Source organism: Peromyscus californicus, unplaced genomic scaffold (assembly GCF_007827085.1).
Source record: "Peromyscus californicus insignis strain IS unplaced genomic scaffold, ASM782708v3 Scaffold_9__1_contigs__length_137607984, whole genome shotgun sequence".
Taxonomy (NCBI): Eukaryota; Metazoa; Chordata; class Mammalia; order Rodentia; family Cricetidae; genus Peromyscus; species Peromyscus californicus.
Window position 1 is genome coordinate 14,770,201 of NW_026294617.1, and position 19,355 is coordinate 14,789,555.

At 46.0% G+C, this 19,355-nt stretch overlaps 1 protein-coding gene across 13 annotated transcripts in view; it reads left to right on the forward strand.

Annotated features, from left to right (window-relative positions):
- The window catches only part of Sox2 (SRY-box transcription factor 2), a 621,552-nt gene that overhangs the window by 555,096 nt on the left and 47,101 nt on the right, over window positions 1-19,355 (forward strand). For 7 of the 13 annotated variants that reach the window (XR_008216405.1, XR_008216404.1, XR_008216409.1 and 4 more), the window contains one exon: window positions 8,357-8,641. The exons of 4 other annotated variants lie outside the window; for them this stretch is intronic. The gene's annotated coding sequence lies outside the window, so the exon portion shown is untranslated. Of the gene's footprint in view, window positions 1-8,181; window positions 8,642-19,355 lie in introns of those variants that run through there. 2 more of the 13 variants (XR_008216411.1, XR_008216403.1) reach the window with 2 other exon arrangements.

A 19,355-nucleotide genomic window follows, 5' to 3' on the forward strand; every position in this document is an offset into this window, starting at 1 on the left:
TTAAAATGTGTGCTTTAAAAAAAAAGATCAGATCCTTTATTCATTTTTTTAGATAAAAAATAATTACATTTATCTCAATTTTTTGCCAAGGATTGAAACACTAATTTTACTCTTTCTCAAAACTGAAATAGCAAACAGTTTATGTAAGGTGTTGATAATTACCTACATTATTATACTGCTGTGACAGATGTTGGGGGAAGAAAGGCTGAAATGCCTACAGCTGTGCACCCCATGACTTCTAGTGCAGGCTCAGCCAGAAGGCTAGCAGATGTTCTGAACTGTCACTCTGCCTGAGGGCCGGCTTTAGCAGGGTCTGTTTGGGTTTCTCAAATATCCTCCCAATTGCTGTCTGTGACAATTAATGTTGGTGACATTGATAAATCAACCTGTTTTCCTTTTCCTTCAATAAATAGACATAAACAGACATCAGTGGATACACGAATTATTAAGCAGTCTGTGCATATCATTCCGAAAAAAAAAAATCCTTCTTTGAACACACATTTGGGTTATCTGTACATGTGGAAGCTTGCCTGGAATCTTAGGAAGAAGCCAGAATTTTGCTAAAAATCGGCTGCATCTTGGTGGCAAAGTGTTGACAGTTCTAGGGAGGAAAAGTTGTATTATTTTTCCTAATGAACCAAAGTATTTTGCTCTGTGTATTTCTCACTTAACAACCCTGCTCGGAACAACTGTTCATTGGGCAGCCTTTTGGCATAAGGGAAGAAGAGATAAATTGACACCCAGGAAGTACAGCACACCGTCTCAAGGCTGACGTGAAGCAACTTCCTCTGTGCAGACATACTTTCAGATCTTTCCCACAGAATCGCTGCCCCGTGAGCAGGCCACCGGTGCCTCATTGGCTGTTGCTCTTAATTTTAATGGGCTGGAATCCTGTAGTACACTTACCCGCCCGTCCCCTCCCCATTCTGCATAGAAATATAACTAAATAGTGCATCTCTCCGGGTTTGTTTCTGAGTTAGTCCCTACACTTAATTATGAGGAGGAGAAAGATGCCTCCTTCTTCTTTGTGATAAACTAAGCTCTCAGTAATCCCAAACAAAAGAGCCAGTTCTAGAAGATACAGGATTTGCTCGAAGGATTACGGTCTCATAGATAATGCCGTGCAGTCAGCAGAAGCAAAGCTTTATTTTAATTCAAATAAGCTAGTAAACACACCACTGACAAGCCTGCCGGTGAGAGGAGGGTGAGAGGAGCTGGCCACCGTTGCCATGTTGGCAGCCAAAGTGTAAAAAATCTATTATACCTTGTTCTCCGTATGTTTAATTTCAACTCCTCACCACAGTCCCTATGAAAATAACAGTGTTTATTTTATATTTTCCTGTTTTAAAATAAGGGCTACCAACATTGAAGGACAGTTTTGATATAAGGAATCACCCATGGGGATTGGGGGGTGTAAGTTCATGGAAAGCGAAGTATTCTGTTGCCTTTCTGAGACAATACAAATATAAATGTTCTCCACTTTACAGTCATTAATGAGGTGAATTAGCAATCATATGGCCTGTTATTACTGTATTTCCCTCCCAGCCCTTTGGGTTCTCAGGCTGGAGCTTTAAGGCTGAAACATTCTCAGACCTGTCTAACCTAAAGTCATGGAACTGTGACCTGGATCAGTGTAGCCTAGCGAAAGCCTGGGGTGTGATGGTATGTGAGAAAGCCCTAAGCCTGAATCCCAGCACTGCATAAACTCAGTGTGGTGGCTTAAGCCTGTACCCCAGCACTAGAAAGACAGAGTCAGGACCATCAGAAGTTCAAAGCCATCTTCAGCTATATAAAGAGTTTGAGGCCAAGATGGAATATACTGTCTCAAAAATAAAATAAAAGAAATATAAACCCTAGGCCCAACTTTGGTGTGATGGAAGATACAGATGTATATATCAAAGATCCCAAGGAGGTGCCAAATGAAGAGACTGCCTCAGCTCTAACCACAGCATTCCAGAGGCTGAAGCAGCAGAATTAAGAAGTTGAGGCCAAACTGGCTACACAGTGAATTCCACAGCAGCCCGACCCAAATACAACAGAAGAGTCAGGGGTGGGGGTGGGGAAAGGGAAATTCTGTCTTCCAGGAAAGTGCCAGTTTCCCCCCCTGCTCACAACAGTCAGCACGCAATGGCACTTGCTTGAGTCCGTTGGGCCTCAGTCTATTGAATTCTAAAGTCCAGACATTGTTCCAGATCCAGGTGAGAAAGTCAAGTGTGTTTCCCAGCTCAGATGCCACAGGCCTTTCACCGATCTCTTACATTATAAAATACAGCAGAATAGGGTAAACCCAAGTTCACATGCTACCAAGAGAGGTAGAGACGGTATCTGCTGTCCAAATTCAAGGTTAGTTCCTTTCTCATTCACCCTCAAGTAAATAGAATGCTGTTCATTCTTCAAAGAGGAAGGGAATATTAGGAGGCACTGTTGGAAGAAAGCAATAGAAATTCTCCCTGAAATGTTCTTTTGGATCATTAATTCCTTTCTAGACAAATCCCCAAAGAACACCCTCCTTTTTTTTTTTTTTTTTTTTTTGTCAATCTGCCACAGCAATACCTTCTATGAATGTATTTACCATTCACACATGAAGCTGAGGAGGGGACTTTCTTGGTAGAATGCTTGCCTTACAAGCACAAAGCTCTGAGTTCAATCCTTAGCCTTGGATATCTTGGGTGTGGCATTGCATAGCTGTAATTCCAGTCCTTGGGAGATGGAGGCAGGAGGATGACTTTAAGGTCATCCTCAACTTCATAGTAAGTTCAAGGCTAGCCTCGACCGTTTGAGATGCTGTCTCAACAACAATGACAAAATACCAGTAAGCTAGTTACCCAAGCTAGCTGCCGACTCTTATGCCTATGAAACAGAGGAATGGAAAGTCAGAGCTACCATTGGGGTGCCTTTCCAAACTTCTCTACATGGAAACTGCGTGTGGCCGTGTGGCCGTGACTGTGTTTGTGGGTTGGAATTACGTGCACTTTGGCTCAGAAAGCTCAAGTGTAGCGGGTCAAACTATGCACTGGTAGCTTCAAGAGGACATAATGCGGTCAGGCGTGGTGCTGCTCATCCGCGGCCCCAGTCAGCAGGAGGCTGAGGCAGGAGGAGCAGGTTGTGTTTGTGTTCCTGTTCTTGCTTGTGTAAGATTTGGTTGGTTTGTTTTTTATGTATATGAGTGTTTTGCCTATACGTATGTATGTGCACCATGTGCATGCCTGCTACCCATGGAGGCCAGGAGAGGGTGTTGGATCCCTGGGAACTGGAGTTACACTTTTCTTTTTTTGTTTTGTTTTTTTGTTTTTTCGAAACAGGGTTTCTCTGTGTAGCTTTGGAGCCCGTCCTGGGTCTCACTCTGTAGACCAGGCTGGCCTCAAACTCACAGAGATCCACCTGCCTCTGCTTCTGCTGAGGATTAAAGGCGTGCACCACCACCAGCCAACAAAATTAAAAGTATTTCAAATATACAGATAAAGCATATGGTTTCATGTTGTGTAATATTTTGTTTGTGTTCTGACAAATAAAGCTTGCTTGGAGATCAGAGAGTGAAGCTAACCACTAGTTAACCATAGAGGCCAGGCGTGGTGGCACACACCTTTAATTCCAGCACTTGGGAGGAGGAAGCAGGAATATCAGGCATTCAAGGCCACCCTGGGTTACAAGAGTTTGAGCTAGTCTAAAAGAGAAACAGAGCCGGGTGGTGGTAGTGCACGCCTTTAATCCCAGCACTAGGGAGGTGGAGACAGGAATATAAGATGAATACAGACAGAATCCCCCCATTCGGCCTGAGGATACTTAGAGACGGGTCCCCCCATTCGGCCTGAGGATTCCTAGAGGTAAGACAGCTCTATGGCTGCTGCTCTGCTGCTCTGATCTTTCAGCTTTCACCCTAATATCTGACTCCGGGTTTAAATTGTTAAGACTAAATAGATTCACACTTCAGTTTTGCATAATGTTGATTCATGTATGAAAAGAAAGCATGAAGGAGGCCACAATGCAGTCTCCCAATAGCACTTGCTTTTGCTGAACCTTCCACTTAGTTATAAAGCTCACCTTTCTTGAATCCAGTTGTCCGTCAACAGCAGGAACTTCCGAGAGTGCCTGAGTATGTGCACAGGTGTGAAGGATGGCCTCGCTGAGCAGGGGCCTCCTGACGGTCTGCAGGCCCAGTGGATGCCCACTCCTTGTTCCAAGTCAGATTCCCCTCTCGGAGGTTCCCAGTCTCTCCCGCAAGACTTTACATCCAAGATCCTCCCTCCCTGGTGACTGCTCTCCAGCCCTGCCTGGAGAATCCCTGGGCTCCTGGCCCCAAACCGGCCACACTGTGTGCTTAGAGGAAGAAGTACTTCAGAGTTTGAGCCTGGAGTCAGAGATACACCACCTCCCGTGCACGCACCACACACACACACACACACACACACACACACACACACACACACACTGGAAAGCTATGGCCTGCAAATGGCTTCTGCACCCTGGAACAGAGGCCACCCACTCAAATCTGGGCCTGGCCCTCAGTGAGCCACACAGGACCATGAGCCAGGTGTAACTCTAAGGGAACCCAGCCTGGCCACCCCAAGCTCCACTTTCCAACCTGGAGAAATTGGGTAAGGCTGGTCATAGCAGGAGAAGGGCAGATGGGAAGGCTCACTGGGTTCTGCTATGGTGCTGCTTCCCCTATGAGCTGTCTTGGGGGCGGACACAACATGACACACATCAGTAGCCTCCCTCCTGTCACCTACAAGTGAGCGGTAGCAGGTGACCACGTAGTTCGGGTTTAGATCCACGTGAACACTGGGACGGTATAGGGCAATCCCTTGGCATTTTAAGAGTGCAGCCATCTAACCTCCTGCTGTGACCAGCAGGGCCAAGGCTGGTGACAAGTCCAGGGAGAGGAGCCAGCATGTCACCATCACTGTCTGCTAACTGCTTGTGGAGACTGGAGCTACGGACTTCAAAGGACAGCTGACTGAAACCTGGATGCCATCTGTAGCACTCCTCAACCACAAGGCTCTCCACCTTCCTCTCCTCCTCTCCTCCCTCCTTCTTCATCCTGAATGTTTCCTGTTGAGTGTTACTCATTCCCATTCTGAAGAAATCCAACCCATTCTCCCCAAGAAATCTTGCACTTACAGACTTGCGGAGCCCAGCTTCGGTCCCAGAGTGCCTGTCTGAACATCCAGAATCTCTAGCATCCTTCTGGTGCCTGTGTTTGCTCCAAACATGGTGGTGGTGGGTGTGGAAGACTAGTCAGCTTTGTCCCTTTGCTGTAGAAAACCTCTCTGGCTGCCTTCCTCCCCTCTCTCCCTCTCTCCCTCCCTCCCTCCCTCTCTCCCTTCTTCCCCCCCCCCCCATCCACCTTTTCCTCTTTCCTGTTCTGCGCTCCCCTTCCTCCCTTCCTCCCTTCCTCCCTTCCTCCCTTCCTCCCTTCCTCCCTTCCTCCCTTCCTCCCTTCCTTCCTCAGTAGTTCTTCACTGGCTCCAGATTCCTCATCTGCAAAGGCAGTTTGTCCCTTGGGCTGTCACTTGCCAGGACATTTCCTACATAGCTCAATGTTGGTCATCTTTATGGTTGAATGAAGACTTTTGAGACTTTGGGTAACTTACACACACACACACACACACACACACACACACACACACACACACACACCCCACCTTGGTCACTTAACAGGAGACAGGGGATAACTAATTTTAAACTTAGGGCTGGGACAGTACAGATTCTAAGGTATGCAGATGTCTCACCTTGAGCCTGAGTCTTAGCTCTAAATTCCTCAGTGTCAAGAGAAGGACGGGGAGGACACGGGGTACTACATCCTCGTGAGTCTAAATAGTGAAACATAGGGAGAGCAGTACAATAGTCCACTCTGGTCTTTCCAGAGTTAGTTGCTATGACAACTTGGGCATTCATTTCACACTTGCTTCCCTCATTCCCAGTTACTGGAAGTGTTCCTACAGACTGTAATGTGCTCCACCCTCTCCCATAAGTAGAAAACACCCACACATCCCTTAGCCAATCATAAAGGTCCCTTGCACCTCGCACACTCATTGTCTTTTTTTTAAAATAATTTACTTATTTTTATTTTATGTGCATTGGTGTTCTACCTGTATGCATGTCTGTGTGAGGGTGTCAGATTTTGTAGTTACAGACTGTTGTTAGCTGCCATGTGGGTGCTGGGAATTGAACTCATGAACTCTGGAAGAACAGTCAGTGTTCTTAACCACTGAGCCATCTCTCCAGTCCCCTCATTGTCTTTTCTTGTTGGTAGTATTGGGGATTGAACCTAAAACCTCATGCATGCTAGGTGAGGGCTTTACCATTCAGCTGCCAGGACCCCGTTTGGGGCTCACTGTTTTTCAACCAGTCTCAAATGTTTAACCTTTTAAAGTACTGCCTCAATTTTCATTCTTATCATATTTATACGAGGATGTTTACCTCAAGAATTTATACAATAGCCTGTAATCCCAGCACTCAGGAGGCAGAGGCAGGCGGATCTCTGTGAGTTCGAGGCCAGCCTGGTCTCCAAAGCGAGTTCCAGGAAAGGCGCAAAGCTACACAGAGAAACCCTGTCTCGAAAAAGTAAAAAGAAAAAAAAAAAAGAATTTATACAATAAATAATTTAATCAGGGTGTAGTGGTGTACCCCTTTAATCCCAGCAGAGGCAACAAGGCCAGCCAGGGCTGCATTGTGAGACCCATTTCAAAATAAATAATTTAGAATATAAATTATTGACAAATAACTCGTGAAGTGATTTTGCTGCCAAGATTTTGTTTGTTTCTAGTGTTTAAGTAACCATCCTCCCCAAATCCCTTGTGTTTGATGGCTATTTGTAAACCAATAACAGAATTGCTTCCAAAAGGAAAAAAATAAGATGGTATTGGACTTTTTTTAAAGGATTCATTTGAATATTTATCTTTTGTTTTGGAGATGTATGGGAAGAAAAAGTAATAATGGGGGGCATTTGGAAAATTCACCAAAAACTTGTTTTTAAGATAAAAAGCGTTTCCCAGACTATTGTCCTGCCCCAAATAATGCAGACAGCAGAAGTCAGGGGAGTAGTAACAGTCCCACTGGGCTCTTGCAGGCCTAAGAGCAATGGCATCAGTCTCTAGAAAGGTAGATAGACCAGCCAAAAACTAAGCGCTTCCTGCAGCGCCCCCCTGTCCCCGTGTGGGAGTTCATTCAGACCTTCCTTGAGTTTAGAGGTTGGGTTTCCTGAGTGGGAGGAAACAAAACTGAAAGGGAGAAGCTAGCTGCAAGAGTCACCCTGAGCTGAGGCACCGAGGCTGGAGGTTGGCCAGCAGTCCCGTCCTCAGACCCTGCACAGTCACAAGCAGCTAGGGATGAATCATCAAGTCATCCAGAGCTAAGAGTGGGGCCTTGAGTGCTAGAGATGGACCTTTAACAGGTTCTGCTACACCTAGGTTCCCAGTCTAGGATTTTAAGAAAGGAAGGCCAGCCAGAAAGAAAACATGCCTTGCCTCTGCCCTCCTGTGCACATGGCAGATGCTTGCAGAGGGGGAAGAGCAACTCAGGAGGGAAGAAGTCCTTGCCGATAAGCATGTGTCTGATTCATCTGGTAGCATGGTCAGCCAGCCTGGGGAGAGGAAAGCCTCCTTTCCTTAAGTCAGTGGGGCTGGGCTTGTCTGTCTCCGAGCCCCCAACCCTCCTTTCACCCAAATGCAACTGAAACTGTGTTGCCTTCAAGCCTGTAGTGAGCCTAAAGACTTGGGGTTTGATGAGGTTACTGCATGACTGATACAATTGCAGATTTTTAGAGCCTCCAAGAGACAGATGTTTGGGCTGATTAAGAATTGAGGAGGAAGCTTGCAGCTGCACCAAGGAATAATGTATTGGACAAATATTTTAATCAAAAATATGAAGAGATCAGCCCAACCTTCCAAGGTCTTCTGCTTTAAAAAAAAAAAAATCTTTATCAAACCCCTATTCTATGGCTTCAATAAACAGAACCCATTACCTCACGGCATCTTTTGTTGGCCCCATACAAGAGAGAACAAAATGGTTATTCAGGGGAACGCTTTGGATTTTATTGTGAGTAGCCTGCACAAAGAGCCGTGTTATTGTATTTAAAAGAACCATCTGTAGCAGAAACAATGGCATCAAATTATCTTTGAATACCCACTGAAAAACATAAAGCTTGTTTTTTTTTTTTTATTCTTCTGTACGGTGGGGGACAGAGCAGTGTTAGGATAACTGACTTTTTGTTGTTCTCTGGGTGCATTCTTCCCGCTCCCCCTCTCTCTCCCCCTCACCCTCTCTCTCCTCTCTCTCTCCCTCTCCCTCTCTCTCTCTTTTAAAAAATCAGCCATTTGGGGTTTTAAGCCATAAACGATTTTTCTTGTTGCAGGGGATTGCAGAGGCAAAGCTAGGCTAGGTCTTGGAGGCTGGTGTGAGGCGGTGCGGGTGAGGCAGGAGCAGGCTGATGGAAGACCTGGTGGAAGAAAAGCCGAAATGGATTCTCCGTGCCTTGGACGGAGGAAGAGGGGGAAAGTGCGAGCTCCTTCAACTCATTCCGTCCGGTGAGGAGTGATCCGGCTTGGGCTGACAAGAGGCTCCGGGAGCCTCACGTTCAGTGCTTTTTTACCTGCCAATCAAACTGCTACAAGACAACACCCTGTTCTGGCATGGACGCGTAAGTAGCTTGCAACCCAACTTTGACATTCAAGGCTAGCTCCCTCTCCCCACCCCCCAACACACACTCACTCACTCACTTTCTTCCCCTCTCTCTCATTCTGCCTTTTTTCTCTTTCTTTTTTCTTTCTTTCTTTTTTTTGTGACCTTTAAGAAATCTGGCTAACCATCCTGTGTGGTAGTCATTTAACACAGGCCGATTTAAGTCTGAAGATGTTAAGTTTGGGAATTAAATGCTAATTAAGATCTCTTTAACAAATGCAGGATTGAGATGACATTTTATTCTCCTCTGAGCAGTTAGTTTTAGGTCTGAACGCAATCAAGGTGGCTTGAAAGGGGTGTGAGTGTTTCTTTTTAAGTAAAAACTAAGAAGCAGATCCGCGAGTCCCGATAGATAAATCCAATAATGAAAAATTTCGGGCTTCCATCTTAAAATTGTTAAACTCTAGTATTGCTCTCCTACAAAGAGCCTTGAGCAGACCGCTGTGACTTGCGATGAAAGGTACAGTTCCTGAAGGGCTCGCTTCAATCGCCGTCCGGACTGGGGGGTGGGGGCGGTAATTGGGGTGAGAGGGAGCTTGCATTTAAAAAAAAAAAAAGCCAGGCAGGGGACATGGCGAACCTTCATTCTTTATGCAACTGGAATAGAGGGAGATAGAAACGCAAGGGGGCAGGATCATCAAGAAATACTACCTGAGAAGGAATGACAGGCGGACGCGGCTGGGAGCTGGGAGGGCTGAGGAAAGCCGGCTAGGGCGGTGGGCTGCTCTCTGGCGCCCTCTAATGACAACCGAGCAACGTTGCCGTCTCCATCCCACGCTCGGGGAAGGGTTTTGTCGCTGCCGCTGCGGCGGCGTTTTTTTTTGTTGTTTGTTTTGTTTTTGTTTTGATTTGTTTTTCTCTGCGCGTAGTAGAAGAGATAGGTGCTTTTCAGCCCAGAAACTTAGTGCACGTGATTTAGACACGCGTCTTCCCTCCAAGCCGAGGAGAGGATGGATGGATGGGTTGGGTTGGTGCAGGGAGGCCCTGTAGGGATGCGCAGTACCGGGGAGGGCCTGCTTCTCTGCCCGAGAAGTGTGGCTGGGAAGGCCAGTGTGCGGATCCTGCATCCTGACACCCGCCCATCATCGCAGTTCAAGGAGGCTCCTGAGGACCTCTGCCACCCAGGCGTGCGGCGGTCAGGGGCCTGTACTTACGCCTCCTTCTCCTTTTCCTTCTTTCTCCTCCTCCTCCTCCTCTTTATTTTTCTTCTTTTTTTATTTAAAATTTTGGTAGATAAAGGTTAATCTTGGGCTGAATGATAGAGCTATGATTGACAAGAGAGAAGGTGTGGAGGGCAGGTCGCGCGGTCTTATTTACAGCCCACCGCTTGCTGTCGAGCCTTTGTTAGGCCTGCAAAACTAATCTAGGGCTGATCAAAGCACCACGGAGTTAAAGGACCGTAATGACTGCTAATTTCATTCCAGCCTCAGGCAACCCCCGCCGCTGTAATTAAAGACACGCTATTTAAATACAGGTGAAGGGTAGTGGGGTTTTTTTTTAAGTTGGGGTGGGGGTGGGTGGGTTACAATTTTATTTAGATTTCTCCTTGTACTATGATGGTTATGTGGTCCAACACCGGGTTCTTGCTATTAGAATTGTTTTTTGTCATCTATGCTCGGCTTTGAGGAACCGACAGGGTAAAATGTGTCTGTCACCTAACTGCCCCTGTTTACAGAAAGTAGGAGAAGGAAGAAGTTCAGTAACTGTTTGGGATGGGGTAGGGGGTTTAAATATTTGGGTCTCTCTTTTTCCCCTTCGAATAAACAGAAGGGCCTTCGACCACAGCTGAAAGTATTTGAAACTCTGAGCAGGGTTAACAGGCCAGCCAAAAGGATAAACGTCAGCTTTTAAAGTACTTCTAAAGGATCGTGTGAACGTATGGAAATATATATTTTTAATTAAATAATTTCCGCACACACACTAGCTGCATATTGCCTCAGAAACCTTATAATTTTTCAACCCATAGGAGTTTCTTTATAACATCAAAGGTCTACATGTTCGTAGTTGGTTAAAACTGATACCCTCTGTATACACCACACACACACACACACACACACACACACACACACACACACACACACAAAGAATTTAGTCTTTAATCTCTTTTTATCCGCGAAGACGAAAGCTCTACGCTCGACCCCACCAGCGGCTGTCACGGTCGGGGCCAGGAGCAGCTCAGTGGAGAAGCGACTCGGCGGTCTGGTGCCAGCGCCCCCTATTGGACGCAGTGGGAGATGCACAGCGCCCTCCCCGAACCTGCTTCCGCCCTTGCCCTGGGCTTAAAGAAAACTCTTTATTGCTCTCTCAAAAAAAAAAAAAAAAGTATGGGTGCGGAAACAAGTTTTTATGCCCTTAAAAGATAACTATAATTCAACAAAAACTAAAGAAATATTCTTTTCAATTTCATCTCTTTAAAAAAAATGTCATTCTTCCTTACTCCCCAGTTCCCCCCCATCCTAGTCTGGTTTGGGGTCTTTGAGAGGTTATGCGGTGGTACTACAGAGAAACGTAATGAAAACTGCTTTTGCCGCTTGTCCGCTTTTCACAAAATAACCCTAGAGTGGAGGGTGCTTCGCTGAAACGCCAACTGCGATTCAGATACGAGGTTTGGCAAGTGAAGTGCTTGGGGGTCTCTAGAAATTACTCGTTATATTTGATTATTCATTCCAGAATGTAATAAAAGTCCAGTCTCTCCGTCGAGTATTTACCTCTTCTTGAACCAGTCTTGATCAAACTTGCCCCCCTGGCAATCGGTTAATTCCCAGCTATTGTCTACCAAACAGGTGTTCGACATCTTTTCGACTTTTATCTCAATGCAGAATTTCAGGGGAGCTTGGTCTGTGATCAATTTTATTGGTCAGGAATCCAAGTTATACTGGAAACAGTTTTTGGTTTTTTTTTTTTTAAATACTTTCAAACCTGTCTGTGTAAGAAAGAGCTGTAACTTTTGTCAGCGAGGGAGAGAAAAGTAGCCTTGTGATTGATTCAGAAAGCGAAAAGGACATAGCCTCTAGATTAACAACAATGCAGAAAATGTTGGTTTGTTTAATTGAAAAATCAAAAAGAAGCTATCAAGTACTACATAAACAAAATGACCATTTCCTACTTCGGGGACATGTTTGCCGATTTAACCGTAAGGTTAGGACTTGCTATCGGAAACTAGCTTGATTTTTCCTAACAGAATGACTTTCTGCACATTTAATGCCGTATCTCTGCAAGTCTGCTGTTGAGGATATGTTTATTCCTCCTCCAGATTAGCGGATCCGAGGCTGTTTTTAAAGGACTTGCTCCTCGCGATGGCATGCCTCTCATCCGATCCCGGGATCGGATCTCGGAGGAGGGGGGGAAATCCAGCTTTTGAGAAATCCCTACCCGGCAGTCTGTCGAAATGATAGGCAATGAGGAGCCGCTGCCTTGGCACCTTCACCCTTTGCTCCACGAAGAGGCTAGGCCTGGTTAGGAAAACCCCAACCTGGGACTAGCCTTGGGATCTCAGTCCCACCGAGGAGACTCAGAACACTTCTTGGGCGCCCCGGGTTCCAGCGCTGCGCTCATTTCGCTGCGCGGAGCAGTGGAGTTGAGAGGCCAAGACAGACCCTGCCTCGGAAGCAGACCGCAAAAGGGGTGGACAACCTCCACTGGGGAGTGTGGAAGAACTGGCAGTGAGAGAGCCTTCTCTCCGGCGTGCGGACAGAAGGCTTAGGCAAAGGTCAGCGGGGCCAGGCGTGCAGCCCGCAAGTCCGCAACTTTGCAAGGTCGGAGGACAGCGCACAGTCGGGTTGAACAAGAAGCAGTTGAGTCAGGGGATGAGCCAGGCCTGGGCGCGCCACCGGTGCTCGATGGCATTGTGATTCTGCAGCCGCAGGTGGCCCAGCCCCTGCTCCAATCCCACACCCAGGACAGCCAGCGGGGAGGCGGCCCCTCCACCTTTGGAGACTAGGGAGGCGACCAAAGAGGGGCTGAGTCCCCCGAGAAGTCAGAGCCTCCCGGTGCTGGCAGCCGGCCGGTTCTCCCCAGCCGCACTGTACCCTTTAGGGGCGTGGCAGGCGCTCTGGGTCTGTAGTCGCCGGGTCCAGGCTTGAGCCCGGGCGGGTTGGCTGGGCGCCCTGCTTTGTAAAGTAGTGAGACCTGTGAGCCAGCCAGCCGGGTGGGCCAACTCAGCTTAGGTCCACTGAGTCCAGGCCAAGTCCTCACCCCTTCCTTCCTTTCTTCCCCCCCCCCCTCCCACCCCCCTACCTCCCAAGCTTAGAACGCTGAGAAGCAGGGTTTGTGGTTTGGAGTTGGGCAGGCTATTTGGAGATGGGGCGGGGGCAAGGCTCATTAATAAGAGCCAGGTTCGAGGATGTGCTTGCGTTTATTGAGTTTACTCTTGTTCGTTTTTCAAATGCTGGAAAACCTTCAGTTCCTGGAATCCAAGTCCCAGACAAAGAGCCAGGGAGAGAACCGGGCCAGGATGACAGGAGCATGGCTACAGATAGATGATCATCTCTCAATAAACTCCCAGGCCCTGGCTCCGGAACCAGGGCCCAGGAACTACGTGGGCTGCTGAAGGGTGTAGATACCACAAGTACAACTTGACACCACTGAGCCCACGGTGCTTGTCAATAATCTGTGAATTAGGTGTGGAGACTGTCACCATAGATCATAACAGTTTCTGAAGGACTCATTACAGCGTAGCTTGTCAGTGATCTCCAAATTGGGGGGGGGGGGGGAATTAGAGGAAAAGGGAGTGGGGACCGCCAACAAAAAGCCAAGAAGGGTGGGAGGGGAGATAAAAGTCGGAGCCCCAGCTCAGAAGGAGCCTTTAAAGATTATCAGGCCAATGATCTGAGAATTCCACAGGGATGGGTTTGGAAGCCCAGCTCTCTTTCTGAGCCTGGGCTGGAAGAGGATGCTGAGGACAGGCAGAAGTGGGCCTCTGGGAAGGCCAACTTCTCAGACATTGCTTTTGAGGTTAGAAGAGCTTTTGGAAGCGTCCCCTGGTATCAACAGAAGGCCTGAAGGATGCCAGCCCGCCTGCCCCGGATGGGGCCACACTGATTCACAGCACGTTAGCATGCATGAGCCACGGGCAAACCTTCCAGAAGTAGCCATGGCTTCTTTTAGATCTGGTAGTGACTGTGGGGTGATTTTCTTCACACTGCAGCCAAGGCTTCTTTTAGGTCTGGTGGTGACTGTGGGTGACTTTCGCCACCCAGATTTGCTTTACCTTCTTGTCATGCTACAGGTGGACTGCTTTCTTCCTTTCCCATGAGCACCATCCAGTCCTTTACAGCAAAGCAGATCTCCCCCTTCCCTTGGCTTGTTCTTGGGGGTGCCTGAGACCGTTGCTTTCTGTTGGTGTTTGTGTTACATCGGGTTGAGCTCCCGGAAAGGAAGCTTGTGAGTGGCACAGAGCGGGAAGTTATATGAGGTCACCCCAGGAAAGCAGATCAAGATCCAGGCAAAGAGTCCCAGCCACTTGGACTTTGCTGCAGCAGTGACGATGTAACAGGCTTTCACTGCTGTCACTGAATATGGGTCAGAAAAACCTCAAGGAAGACTTGGCTTTCTTTTTCCAATAGATGTCACAACTAAACAAAATCATGGAAGCTGGAAAATTTTAAATGGACAATTTTTTCTTTAAATTAGGGAAACAGTCATGGCAAAGGAGGCCATATTATGTCTTTGGTAAGATGAACTGCTCAAAATAGTTTGGCTGTCAAACAGGTGTGCACATAGGCTTCTGAGCATTGATTTGGGGGTGCAAAAGGGACTAAGGGCTCTCTGAAGTATTTGGACTCTCTGGTGATCTCGATCTCTCTCCTGATTTTTAGAATCAGAAGTGCTTTTGGAAACCAACTGTGGCTGCTCTTCATGATCTCAGTTTGTCTTTAACAGGGGAATTCCTGTTTTAAAGTAATTAGATCGTTTAATGAGCAAGCTACATTTTCCTCTGGACAGCAGCAGCGGTGTGGGAACAGAATCTCATGACTGATAAATCAAAAAAAAAAAATGGAAATGAAAATAGTGAGGTGTGAATACTTTGCCCAGAAAAATAATTGACCTGGAATATCTGAAACACGTAGAAATATATGAAACACTGTAAGCCATAATGTTTTATTTAGATACAGCCCAGAAGACAAAAAAAAGTGATGGGGGGTATAATATAGTTCAAAGCAAGAGGAAACTATATTAAGTTTCTAACTGCCAAACTCCTTTTTAAAATGTATTTACTCCATCGGTGAGAATTCCATGGAAAAGAATGGCTACAATGGGCAGCGTGCAGACTGCTCTGCATTCCTCGGCGTTCAAGGGTCCTTGCAGCTCTTGAGTGAAATTATTTGGTAAAATTGGGTCTGGGCTTTGACAGCCCCTTGTCCATTTGTTGTGTGTAATACCACTTCTGAAAATTAAAGGCAAGGTCCCGAAGAGAGACAAACAAGAAGGAAAAAATATGATTAAGCAATTTGAAATTACCAGTCTACCTTGCATCCATATGGTAACTAGAAAGAGGTAGAAGTTTGTGGTTGTTCTTTGTGACATCTTGAAAGGTGGGTGATGGTCCCTGTCGATAATGTTTCTCGTTTCCGAAATCTAAGAAATGTAGATGGGACTATGGGATGGGCAAGCCATGAGTGAAAGTCATACTGTATAAAAAGTAAGGTATCCCTTCAGGCTCTCCAGTCAGGGAAACTTCAGAGTAGAGAAGAGGAAAAAGTTTCACAGCGATGGGATTCATTTTCTAATTCTTACCCCAACTTTCTGTATCCTAACTTTTCTGGCGTATTTCTTGTTAGTTATTTTTGGAATGTATGTGATTTTATATACTTATTTATTTATTTGGAAAATAAATCTTCTAAATGCATTTCTTTATCTTCATCCATCTGTGTTTCTTAAATCTTAAAGCTCTGGTCCTTCCGGAAGCTGAGTGGTACCCCACTTGCCAAGTAGAGTGACAGGGCATTTTGGTGACTTAGAGGGCAGAAGGAAGCGTTTTATAAAGTGGCATGTGCCAGTGTCCTTACCCTGTAACCCTCTATTTTCCTGCAGTATCAGGGGATAGACAAACAGAATCTCACCTCATCAGATTCTTCAGCCTTTCCCTAAGCCTCAGCTGCAATAGTCTCTGTATCTTTGGTTTTTAAAATCACAAACTTACAGTTTCTGTACTTCACTTTGGCGTTATTTGCCTCTTAAAATCCAGGCTCCCATGTCATTTCCTTCACTGCAGAAGGATCCCTGCTACAGTCGTGTCCACGAGAGATGGTTAGAAGGTTAACATTTAGAGAAATGTGGTATATAACAGAAAGAGGAGGGGAGAACTTCATTTAGTTCGAGCTGGCTCCTAATATATTTAACCAGCCCCAGAATTAGAAAGCCTTTCTGTACATTTTCTCCTATTTTTCTTGCCTCTTTTCCTTATGTAATGAAATTAAAACTTTTGGAGCCCAGAGTTGACATTTTTCAGAAAATTGAGTTATCAAGGCAGTAATTATTTCTCGGGGAGATAAAACTCTCATAGCCCTAACTGTCAAATAGGGCCCTTTTCAGATTTTAATTACAAAATAAAATTAGTCTGCTCTTCCTCGGAATGGTTGGCGAGTGGTTAAACAGAGCTTTCCCCCAGTACTGGTGGTCGTCAAACTCTGCTAATTAGCGATGCTGAGAAATTCCAGTTAACAAGGGCATTCTCCGGGACTCTGCAGGTCCCCTGCCGTTTGCCTTCATTTCCATAAGGAGATTAGGAGAGGAGGGAACCCACTCAAATGCAGATGCAGGAGCGAAGCGTTTTTAACAAGCATCATAATAGTAAGATGCTTGGCTAGTTCTCGCTAATTACTGCAACTTAAACCTCTATTTGCCACTAAGAAGAAAAAAATAAGTCTACAGCCCTCACCTCCACAAAATTGTCAGTTGGCTTCAGATATAACACTTGAGGAGAACAGGGAGCATTTAGGAGAAAAACTGACTTAAAAGATTTTTAAATAAAATTGGGTTATGCTTAGCTGTTAAGGCTTCTGGATAGGGCCAATAGCAGAACAAAATAAAATCTGATTACTACAGGCATATGCTAATTACTAATGCTGGTCTAAAAGTGTATAGCTTTTTGCTGCCCATGGAAGGGAAGTGTTACATTCTCTTTAGATGAAGCACTTCCAGTTTTCATAAACTATGCCAGTGGCAACATTTTAAATTCTCGGAGGATGAAGCACCCTGTTCCAAGTCTTTTTTCTGATTGTCTACTAGTCAATAGTGTATTGTTGCTAGTACTGTAGTCAGCTATTAGAAACCCAAAGAGGCTTGCCTCTGTCATGGGCTAGGGCTGTTACAGTTATTATTAGACTTAGGGGACCTGGATGGTGCCGGGTTGAAATCGGGTGGCTAGTGATCTAATTTTTTTAAATGCATATGTTCTAAAAATATAAACTAAAAATGTTTTTTGCTATCACCATCTTCTTTAATCTTATTTCCATTGCACATTATTATGCATAAATACCAGCCACAGCTAGTTTATTACCTCGATAAGTCTAAGTACAGCAAGCTTAATTAAAATAAAGCTGTAAATAAATACTACAAATGATAACACGATTGTAATGTACTCCCATAGTTTATTCATATAATAAAGCAATTAACAAAAGACCTAGCCAGAACCCTTACCCTCTTTAAGTACATTATTATAGAGTTCAGGTGCAAATATGTTCATCTGAAAGTTAGTTGTACACCATCCCAATGGTGGGGGGTGGGGGTGCTATTTGCTTCTTACTACTACCTTTGAGAGAAAACTATCAATATTTTCAAAAGATGTTCCTTTATTATATCCATTATTAATATTTGTCTTAATAAATGTGCACCACCGTTGTCCACATCAACTCGTTGGGATTTTTTTTTCTTCAAACTTAATTATCCATAAGCTTTTTTAAGTTTTCAGGATAATGCTATTAAGCACCTACCGACACATACACAATCACAAAGTGAATGCTCGGCCTGCCCTTCGTGGCGCGCGGACAATCATAATTCATTCATATGTTGAATCTCATAATTTATACCTATTTTCCCCTGGTTTAACCTTCCACTTCATCTGGCGGTTCTATGTACATTTCTAAGTTAAGCAAATTAAATTTGATTCTTATGATTTGGTCCCACAGCTTATATGATATGTTAACTTTTCTTTTGTTTAGATTATGTATAATTAGTTTGATCTTCCATCCTCCTCATTTTTTTTTAACTTTATTTCTACACACCTTCTTTTTAAAGGTAAAAGCATAGGCTTGGAAACGCAAATATACCAGCAGGGGGCGCAGCAGCCACATCCCAGAAACGAGGCGTACTGAAAAGTCGGTGGCTGCTTTCCCCAGCTCAACCTTTTCTGTAGTCTCCAGAGATTCGTGTTGAGCGTAATAGTACACCCCGATTAAGCTGAAAACAATGCTTTAATTTGAAGAGTCCCAAATATTTACGCGTTTCTATAAGTCCTTTCCGGGTTCCCAAGAACTAGAGCAACCAAAATTTAAGGAGCACCTGGGGCAGGCAGAGGGTGGATTAGAGAAGAAATTATTTCAAGTTTGCAAAAATTATTTACCACAACTTTTCTGGGTGTCAAGTGAACGTATTTAACTTGAGTGTGACAATAACAGCCAAGTCCGGGAGGGTAGGAATTGGAGACGTGGGGTGGGGGAGAGCGGTGTTGGGAAGCGGAGAATAAACAGGACAGTTTGTAAGGACAATATGCGGAGCGTGGCCGGCAGATACCCTTCTGAACGCTTTCTTTAGGCCGAGTTGGGGTGGTTGAGAGGAGGAGGGGCTGAGAGAATTGCAGAAGAAAAAAAAAAAATAAGTAACCCTGATGGTTTAAGCTCTTTATTTAAAAAGAAAAAAAAAATGGCATCAGGACTTTTTTTTTTTTTCCCTTCTCTCTTCCCTTTTGTACCCAAGTGCATTTTAGCCACAAAGGTTCCAACAAGAGTGGAAGGAAACTTAGACGGGGCTTTGTTTGACTCCGTGTAGCGACAACAAGAGAAACAAAACTACCTATTTGTAACGGACGTGGTGCGGTGGCTCTGGGCTTTTTGAGCGCCTGCCGATTGAAATCTTTACGTCTCGACAATGGGAGATCGGCTAAAATTACCCTCTCGGGTCCTGGGCGGGCAAGATTCTTGAGCCCCTACCCCCGCCCCCAGCCCATCCTCCGGCAGCCTGGGTTGCTGGGGCCCGGCTCCCCGGGCTCCGCAGGCCTTGTCCGTGCGCACTTCTGTTTGCACCTGGGCCTCTGAACCCCGCGCGCCTCCCAGGCCCCAGTGCCTCTCTTTCTGCCCTAGACCAACTCGGCCGGGCCTTCACGGCTACCACCGTGCCAGTCAGCAGGGGCAACGCCGGCTGCGCAGCTCCCTTCCTGGGAACGCTGCGTGGGAGGGAGTTTGTGAGCACAGCCCAAAGGCCACCTCCGTGCCTCGCGGTGGGATGCCAGGAAGTTGCGTGACCCTCCCCCCTCGCCTGCGCTCTGGAGCCTCTTTCTGTTGATTCTTCGTCCCCGGGCTCTCATCTGAAACTGCCACCACTGAAACCCTCTTGTGTCGGGGGTGGGGGTTAGGAAGAGAGTGGGAGGAGAGTTCAAGCTTTGCCTTTGCACCCTCTGGATGGGACAGCCTGGTGGAGGTGGGAGTTAGGGTTGAGGACACGTGCTGCGGTTCCTT